We start from the raw sequence: 10,593 nt of genomic DNA, 5'->3' as shown, positions 1-10,593 counted from the left end.
TTCTTATCAGAACCGATGTCGCCAAAACTCACACATTCTTAATTTGAAACACAAAAAAAATTTGATATTGATTAGTCGTAGTTTCAAAAAAAAAGAAATAACAAATTCCGGATTATTGTTAATATAATTTAAACTTTACCTTGTTTGGCATATCGTTGAAAATTCAATACCATCAATACCTATTATTGCAAGTTACGACGTTTTGATACAATATTGAAATTTCAATCAATGTCCTGCCATCTCCGTCCATCAGCGGTTAGTTGCTGAACGACGACGAATTAGAGTTATTAATTTAGTTCTCCAAACAAGAAGCGACCATATTGCAGGGGTATAAGCTTTACTTTCGTTTCTTGTAACAAAAAAATTACGTCGATAAACAGAGAACTTAAAATAAACGGGTAATGTTCTTGGTGTGGCCATCATTTTGGCAACATCACAATAAGGTATTTTAGAAAATTTGCACGAAAGAATGACACAACCATACCAAACAAAGTGAAAATGGCGGACGAGCTCTGATAGGTTTTTCGAGACCTATAGTTGGCACGCGTCAGACGCTAACTAACCACTTCTACTGTGTTTATTGTTCTGTGAGTTTGAGGCTATGCAAAATGTTCCCTATTGACAATTGAATCTTAGTTATATCTACACTGATAAATCAATTTTACAGAGTTCAGATTTGCAATATCGAAAAGTGAGAATTTGTGCACTTTTAGAGAGTATCCGAGCGTACATACATAATTGTTCGTATTGTGTGTTTTTGTCGGATAGACAAACATTAATAAAATAATACTTAGCCACTTATACTGCCCTTGGAATGAAAAACCATGTACCCAGGCTAATCCGGGGTTAGGGCCTGAATTTAGAAGGTCCCTGTACAAGCACAGGTTATAGTATATAACTGCCTCTGTGGCCGAACGGTTACCATGCCGGACTGCCACGCAGAAGTCCCAGGTTCGATTCCCGGGCCGGGAGAAATAGTTGTATGGCCTACAATTATTTATCTCGTGAGTTTGGGTGTAATTTGTGGTTGTCTATGTGTGTGTCCATGGCACCCGCGACACAGGGATTCCCTAGTGCGGGGCTATGTTGAGTGTGTGCGTTATTATTATATTAAACTAAAAAATATATATAGTGCCCTTCTCGCATAACCAAGAGGTTGATAGGGAGGATCACTATAATCAAAACATATGTCGAAATTACGGAACTGCCCTTAGAACGAAAAAAGTCACAACTAACATTTTTATCAAAATTGACTTATATACTCGGAATCATGAAAAAAGGTCTATCTACATATTTTTTTGTAGAAATCTATCTAATTGTTGGATAAGGAAAGGCACAACTGACATTAATAATCGGATATTTACCATAAAAGGTAACATTTGACGTTTATTAAATTAGAAAAACTTAATATACATACATCAAACGATTGTACTTAATAATGTATGGAACTGCGTGTCCTTGTTATGTAGTTCAATTACAATACTTACTTCATAAATAATACAAAAAAACTGACTTTATTTATGCCATTTAATTATATTTTTAAGTCAAGTATTTAAGTTACATTTAAGCTACCCAGTTAATATGCCTTTATACGCAGTACTTAATAAAACAAAAGATTTTTTTCTACTAAGTGAAAGTTAGAAAAATGTTAATTACGATGCAACGAAATTTTATGTACGAAATATGTCATATGTATGAGTTTATTCAACATAAATAAGTCTTAATATCAAAAATATATTGAAACTATTTAATATTTTTATCCGAAAAACTAGATTGCTTTTAAATTCATTTATCTCCGAATTTTGAAAATGTTGCTTGTGTCTTTCTTTCTTCCAAGGACAGCACGCGGTTGCAAATTAACGTAATGGATTATTCATCATAATAAAGGTCACGATGACGTCGTACTAACTAACATTCATACAAACAAAGCCATTCATTTTTTACAATGTTGTTCCTTGAGTCAAATAACTTTATTTAAGTTATGGATCGAGGAATATGTATATGTACCGGTGTTCTGTACATCTGAAGGAAGGACTAAATCTTATTCTCTTCTAATAAAGTTCACATTAGTGTTCTGACAATAATAATAAATTTGTTTAAAAAAAACTACATCGTTAAGGCGAGTCGCCGAAAGACAAGTGGAAAAAAACTGTTTTTCACTTCTCATGCTCTTTAAGTTCGTATTTATGCTGGGTGTAGGCTGCATAAAATAAAATAAAAAAACCATCACATGAAATATGTCTAATTGTTGTAATTTTACATTCAATTTTAATTAAATAATAGTTTATTTTTTAATATTGCTGTTTAATTTCCTCGCAATCGAAGTGAAAAGCAGAGTGTATAACACGTTCAATAAGCTGATTTTACCCACGGCTTAAGTATCCACCCGTCTCGAGTAAAATGACGCGTTTTATGCACTTTTTTGTACAATCTACTATTGCTAAATCAAATGCTTTAAGTATTGGCTATTAAAACGGTCGTACAAAAAATGTACGATACACCTAAAGATATTGTCTAAACATTGTGTTAATTTGTTGATAGGATTTACTTTACTGAAAACAGGCTAACACGAATGATTTAAGAATGAAACATCTAACTTTGCATATAATTTTTACAGAGAGCCTGCTAAATTTTAATTTTCAACTGAAGCCCTATAGTTATTCAATTCACATTTATCCCAATAATAAAAACCATATATTAATTTAGGGTTACACGTGTCAGAAAAGGTTTCCTATTAATAAGTAAGTTTTTTATGTCAATCTCGATATATTTTAAGTCGTCGTTACGGATAAGTAAAAAACGATGTGTTATATTTGTATAATATTTAACGCTTAAATGCGAGCATAATGATATCAGAATCCTGTTATATGTATACTGCTACTAATTTTAATGAAAAAATGCACTACGCTTGTTTATTTATTGTACGATAATAAGAGTTAATGTTAATCAATTATTTATTGAATACACATTTTAATAAAATTAAATGCTTTGTTTTATTATAACACATTTAGTATTTAAGTAAGTAAATAGGTATATACGTGTATGTCCCCTCGTAGCTACCAAACTACTTAACAAGTAAAAAATATAAAATAAAAATTAGTTTTAATTACCAAAACTCAACTAAGAAACAGTACGGACTATTGCAAGTATAGTTAGGCAGCAAAATATGAAACGGAGGTTCCTCGACTCTATTTTAGTTTGTTTTAGTACAGTTATAACATTTTTTTTTTTTAATGATTACGTCACTTTTTTGGTATTCTTAACATACGTTTTCATAAAAGGGAAGTTAATTTTATAAGTTAATAATACAAAGGAATAAGCGTTCTTGCTTGCGTACTTTTTCATATTGTAAGTCAATAACCTCACACATAAATATTGTTAAGGTTGTAATTATTATTAGGGGAGTTACAAGTTTGAAGCGTTTGTCTTTGTATATCAATACCTCCAAGGAACACTACCCACACCAATTTTATTTTTTCGTTTATTTTCTGTTACTTTTGTAAACGCTATGCTAAATGCTATATGTATTTACTAATATTGTGCTCCCCAAAGTGAAAAGAATATAAAGAAACAAAAAAAAAACAAAAATAAAAAACGAATTTTGCGAAAAAAACAAAGAAACAAAATAGGTCCAAAAATTAAGTTGTATGTGTGTAGTGGTCATTAGAGGTGTCGATCTCTCTGTCAGTGGCATCGTAAGTCCCAAACCGATGGACTGATTTAAAAGCGGTTTATATTTGAAACCATTAATCGGGATTGCTCTTAGCTATGTTTAATGCTCATCAGCTCTTTTATCAGTTAGTGTAGGGATCTCCACCACAAAATGAATGTTGTGATGGGTGTTTGTATAGTAACCATCGTAGTTTTGTTTCCGTGGCTTTGAAAAGGAAAATGTTCATTGTCAGTATGCAGATATTTATTTATCTTTCAGCACTCACACAACAAGCTTTTAGTTATAGTTGGCGTAATATTATTTGCACCGATTCGTCTTATCACTTCGTCTTTAGGATACAATAACAACAGGACAAAAGAGTGAGCCGTCTCGGCATTGACCTACCAACAATACGTCTCAGTAACGCACATGTCGTCTGTACGGTGCAAACAACTAGCAATGCATATCGCTCATCAAAAACATCGATATTAGAACATCGATATTTTTTAAAGTGTAAAGTCGTACGTCGATAGATTACAATCTAACCTAACTTACCGTTAGTTTATAGTCTCACGCGTTATATCATAAACTGACGGAGATCACAGTTTTACGGTGACATATATTTTTAACAGAAATCAAACAAATGAGTATAATAATCAAACTTATATTATTATAGGAAGTTTTACACTATTTTTTTTACACATTTCTTTTTATATTTTTAGGGAATAATTATTCATTTTTAATAGAAAACAAATATTATATTTTGAAAAAAACTGTAGATCACGGACGGGACGGAAGATGGCGATGTGATAAAACATCGTTCATAAAATATCGCTCACGGTGTGCGATTAACAATGCTTTGGGTTTCAACATCGATGTTCATGAACGACATATCGATGTTTGAAATAATCGATGTATTGTTTGCATAGTACAAACAATTACTTAATTTAATTACTTTTACGCATTTGTAGTTATTCAAAACTTGGCAATCTATATGCAGAACTAACTTTGTTGAATAATAAGAAAAGACCCGGCAGTCGGTATTTCAAAATACAAAACACGACAAATAACTAAATTTTTCGAGAAATCACATTTTTTGGCAGTTGATCGTTAGAGCTAATGTTCTTTCGAGATTTCCGTGCTTCGATGTGGCAAACCTTAGAGCACACGATTCATAGGTTAAATTTTATTTGTAAGTCAATGGGTTAAATGGACAATCGAGCAAACGTTTTCGAGCAATTAATATTAGACCAAACGGCATTCGATCTCAAGTAGGGAACGCGTTTCTGGTTGGTTTGTAAATTAATGTCCGCATTGAATATCAGCATCAATCAACGCGGAGGCTGATGCGGATGCGGACATTTTAATTCATACAGATTGTCAGCGATTGCGGATGCTGATACTCGCAACAAACCATGGACTAGCACCCGGGACACAGGATTTTCCAAGTGCGGTGCTATGAGTGTGTAAGTTATTATTACATGGAGTTCTTAGGGTTTTTTTTTATATTAAACTATATTTTTTCCAGGTATGAAATCAAAGTGCAATACTCGACAATAATTTATGTTTATAAATTATAATAACGCACACACTCATTATGGCCCCGCACTAAGGAAACCCTGTGTCGCGGGTGCCATGGACACACACATAGACAACCACAAATTACACCTAAACTCACGAGAGAAATAAATGTAGGCCATACAACTATTTCTCCCGGGCCGGGAATCGAACCTGGGACCTCTGCGTGGCAATCCGGCATGGTAACCGTGCGACCACGGAGGCAGTTAAAGTAATTATCTAGAAACGTTTAACATGAACGTGTTTTATATTACAAATAGAGACCCATTACTTGGTATAGTATGCGGATGAGAACTAGCATAGATAATTAATATTCAAATACCTATACAGACTTAAAACGTATATACGGCAGTGGATGGTACAGGATATATTTATTCTTATTTATTTTGTTACTTCGGGTTAACAATAGTATATTATTAGAATATCCAATTGCAATTCATGAAATACACAAATATAGTGAAACTAATTATAATTATCACATGTTACAATAACAAAAATTTAAAAAAGACCTCTAAAGTTCGTGGAATTACATCCATTTGCCAAGTTTAATTGAAATCGGTTACCGAAAAATGCGCGAAACTGGATTCATAACCAAGTGGGAATGAATCTAGTTTCGTGCGCTTAAATGGGACCAATACTGAGGTACCTTATTTCCATTGACTTACAAATAAATGGACGACGGGTCTAATACAAAAACCACGAAAAAAATGTCCCAAGTCAACCTATTTAAACGTAGTGACATGTAAAGGAATATGAAAAAGCTAAAACGTTGAATTTAAATTGGAATGTCATCGCAGTACTGTCTAATTTTGCTTGCTTCGCTGTCCGTCGAACAAACGAAGACTAAAGCGTGAATGACGCTCTATATACGATTTTAACGCCCTATAAGTTCAGACACTTTTTAGCGCGGACCCGACGTCCATATATTTGTAAGTCAATGATTGGAACATATTTTATAGTTTCTGTGAATGTTTTTTCTTGTGTATAGATTGAAGTCGTTGCATAGAAATGTACAATTAAATCGTAGATTTGAGAGATTTTTACAGTAAACAATTAAGTTGTCAGTAGTTATACGTATAATATAACCAGAAATGGAGACGAAATAAGGGCCATCAAATTGTTTCGAATTCTAGCTGGCCAGTCGGAATACATTTGTCACAGTTAATGATTTGGCAGAATAGGTTTCAAACAAATGAAATGTAATAGTATTTTATGCAATCGTTGTGCCGATTGGCCTGAGTAACAGTTACGAGATTTTAAGAGACACACATCGATACAAACGCGCGATTGCATCAATGCAATCGCCAATTATATTATAGAATAGAATTATTTATTTCGGACCATGATCCATAATAATGTTAGTAATACAGTAATTTTTTTTTTAATAATTAGTGCACGAGTCTTTGACTTGCGTTTTTCACTTGCTTGCGTGACTCGTTTCGCGCATGCGCAAAGATCTGTCTTGAGCGCGCAGGTAGGACTGTTCACGAGTCGCTCGCTTGCGCCGGCCGCTTGCCTTGCGTTGGATTTCTTTGCGTCGCGTGTGTTTGATATCTAGCATGTTTGATATTTCCACGCAAGCAGCAGGGAACGTTTGCGGAGGACAGCAACACTGACCAATCACAGACCAGCAGCGTCCACGCGTCCAATAAAACCAAAACAAAGACGAGGCGCCCGCGCTTGCGCGCAAGTCTCTCCGCAACGCAAAGCGGAAGACTCGTGAACGCCTTCGCGCGGAAGGCAGATTTGTACGCCGCGACCTAGCCAACGCAAGCAAGCGAAAAACGTCCCAAGCTTAGCGGCGTAATCGAGCGTTTGTATCGATGCAGTCGCGCGTGTGTGTAAATAAAGGTAGACGATTAGCGACTGCAACGCGACTGCATCGCGTTTGCATCGTTGCTAAAAGCCACCGTGTGTAACAGCTCTAAAACCTAATTATGTAATGACTGCATACAATACTTTTTCGAGGAATAAATTAAAATAATGAAACACAATCAATATTTATAGATTATTTATTGACAATCCACGATAACAAACTCAAACGAAAGCCAAAAAAACGCTACAAAACAAAAAAAAGGAATAGAATAGAAAGAGAGGCCGTAGAGCGTTTGAATAGCGCCACATTTGATATTTTATACGCTGGAAAGGAAAAACGTCTAACGTGCATTTGGAAAATAATAAAAAATAGCGATATAAAGTGTTTTTTTAAGAAAAAGAAATCATAACTCTTATTTTACTTGTTCCATGGAAAAGTAGAAAGTTTCAGATTTTTTTTTCTTAAAAAATACTTTAAATCGCTTTCCTGTAATATTTTTCAAATGCACATTAGACGTTTTACCTTTCCAGTATCGATATTGTTTTACGACATTTGGAAATATTGTTTAATAAAATAATTTGTATAATAGTTTAATATTTTCACAATTATAATGACGTTATAGGAACACTTTCGGTTATCGAAAATACGACGTTCTTTTTTTGAAACTCTAGTTCTGTGTACAGAAGTGTACCTAATGAAATTTTCAATTCAGCAGCGAGTACCATGTTTTTGGAATTTTAGTTCAGAAACAAAAAGAGCTAAACAAATTGTAATTGCCAAATTATAGTACAAAAGTAGAAAAATATAATTATGAAATAACTAGTAGCAATTGTAAAGTATAAATAATACATTATATTTTGATTTAGGATACTATGACTGCCTCCGTGGCCGAACGCTTACCATGCCGGACTGCTACGCAGAGGTCACAGGTTCGATTCCCGGGCCGGGAGAAATATTTGTATGACCTACATTTATTTCTCTCGTGAGTTTGGGTGTTAATTTGTGGTTGTGCATGTAATGTGTCCATGGCACCCGCGACACAGGGTTTCCCTAGTGCGGGGCTATGTTGAGTGTATGCGTTATTATTATTAAACTATGTTACTTAAAATATGTAATTTATCCTTACAATCTCTTTCGATCGACATCATAAAAATACAAGTTTTTGTTCCACATTTCACATCACCAATTCCCAAGTGAGGCCTATTAAAAAAATGTTTGAATGCAGTATTACTTACTTTTAAATATAAAATAATGTGTCCATTGAAACAAAATATCCTATCTAAATTACTTTACCTCCATGTCGCATTGCCATGGGATTTTTTTTATAATACCTAGTAACGGGACGAACCAGTAGTGCACCTGGTGGTACGCGTCACGCCTGTCCATGACACTTGCAGAGCAACTCAATGCTTTAGATCACAAAGATCTTAGGGCACTGCCACCGCACCCGTCACCCTTAGACATAAATTGACAAGTAGTCCCATGTGCCTGCAATTTCACCACCACTCTTGACCTTTCAAAATCGAAACGCAGTTACATCACTGCTTGGCGGTAGAAATAGGTATGGTGGGGACAAACTCGTTCACAAGGAGCTCTGCTCGGCTCTGCTCTACTAAAATAAAAATATTATATTACAGTACCGGCACGCTATGATGGCCGTTTTTTTTTTTTTTTTTTTTTAATATATAATAGACACACGCTTGGCCACAATCTCACCTGATGTTAAGCGACGATGTGACCGACGATGGGACGCGTTTGCCTAAAAAATGCCTATTCACTCTAGCCTTGAATAGCCCCAAATTGTACTTTTCGGGAAATACAGATGCCGGTAGAGCATTCCATTCCTTTGCCGTACGCATCAGAAAGGAGGAGGCAAAGCGCTTAGTGCGAATAGGTGGAATATCAACGACATAAGAATGGAGTGCTCCGGACCTTCTAGTTGACCGAAGGAGGAACGGTGAGGGCGGAACCAAATTGAAAAGTTTTCCGTTTTGACCAATTACAATAGTTAGGTCAAATCTCAATTCATTTTCGAAAAAAATATAAACAAATGCGAGTCACATCTATAAGTTTTTAGATTTATAACAAGTTTTGCAAGGGGTAGCTGATTAAAAAGTTTTAATGAAATATAAATAAAAATGTTTATAACACAAGTACATATTATCCTGTTGGAGCCGCCAGACCCAAAGTAGATGACGATCAGGGGCTCGACGACTCGTAAAATCAAAGACGATTTTAGTTAACTGTGTTATATTTTAAAATAGGTGCCTGGTTAGTTACAGGAGTAGTGCTGTTAAATCGATACAGTGATAGTTTCTGAAGGGGTACAGTTTTAAAAGTGAACGGTCCTTTTGACCTTTTTAGTTACGTACAAAATTCGTTACAAATGTGGTAGGGATGAAAAAGACATATGTGGTGTTACTCGATTGGTTCAAAATAGGCATACGTAATGTGCCCTTGACGAGCAGCGTTTTGTTACTGCTTTGGAAATTATGTTAAAATTACAAAAATTGTTGTGTTCGCAACACCTGTGGTTAATGCGCCACGACTCATATTTCAAAATTTTTTTAATACTAAATACATTTTATGTAGGTTATAAAGAGGCAACTTTAGTATAGTAGAAACTATACTTTTATGATTCATAAAACTATAGTAGTTACTACATCAATCATGTTACTTACGAGGGGTATAAGAATAGAGTACGTAGACGTCATTCATGGATTTAGTTCTCAATTTAGTTTCACATATACGATAAATCTAGCCAGTAAGAATATGTTAAATATAAGACACAGGCGGTATTTAGAGCACACCTTTATGAAAAATAATAGTATATTTTTTATCGAGGGACTAAAACGAGCCAATATATAGGTACCCGAGGTGGTTAAATTTAGCGAGGGTGTTTATTACCTACTCCGAGGGTTTATATTGGCTTTTAATCTTGAGATGAAAACTTTATTTTTCACTTCGATTGCGGGGAAAAGAAGAATATTTCAATCGTTTTCGTTCTTCTTTCTTTCGTTAATATACGACAAATCGCGTAGTTGAAAGTGTCATTGTGTTTTTTTTATCCAAAGAAAAACTGAGTGGGGACTCACTAGCGCTAGGGTGGAAAAAAATGCTTTTGCGCGCAGATTTCCAATGAGAAAGAAAGCCTTTCCGAGCTAGTGAGGTGAAAAATAAATTGTAGTTCCTAAAGAAGTTAATTAACTTGATTTGTTAACGGGATGAAATAATAGACCACAAAACAAAATTTGTTGTCATCCCGTTTTAAACTCAATTATTATCAGTTATAAACCGGAATTAATGCCATTTACGAAAGTCTGTAAATGCACTAAAGTAATAAACATAAAGCAACAAAGTAATATTCATAAGTTGGAAAATTTGCAATCGTAGCGCGTTCGAAAGTAAACATCCCGTTGTTTGTGCACTTGTTTGCCTACTTGTATGCAACTTTATTAACGCCAGTTATTTGATTTTGAGTGTTATAGCGTGAGCATAAGGGGTTATAATAAGAGACTCTCTAGTTGTTAACACAAAGACCGAATAC

Source organism: Hyposmocoma kahamanoa, unplaced genomic scaffold (assembly GCF_003589595.1).
Source record: "Hyposmocoma kahamanoa isolate Upper Pololo Valley unplaced genomic scaffold, ASM358959v1 182, whole genome shotgun sequence".
NCBI lineage: Eukaryota > Metazoa > Arthropoda > Insecta > Lepidoptera > Cosmopterigidae > Hyposmocoma > Hyposmocoma kahamanoa.
The sequence above is the reverse complement of the archived record's forward strand: the minus strand, read 5'-3'. Positions refer to the sequence as shown.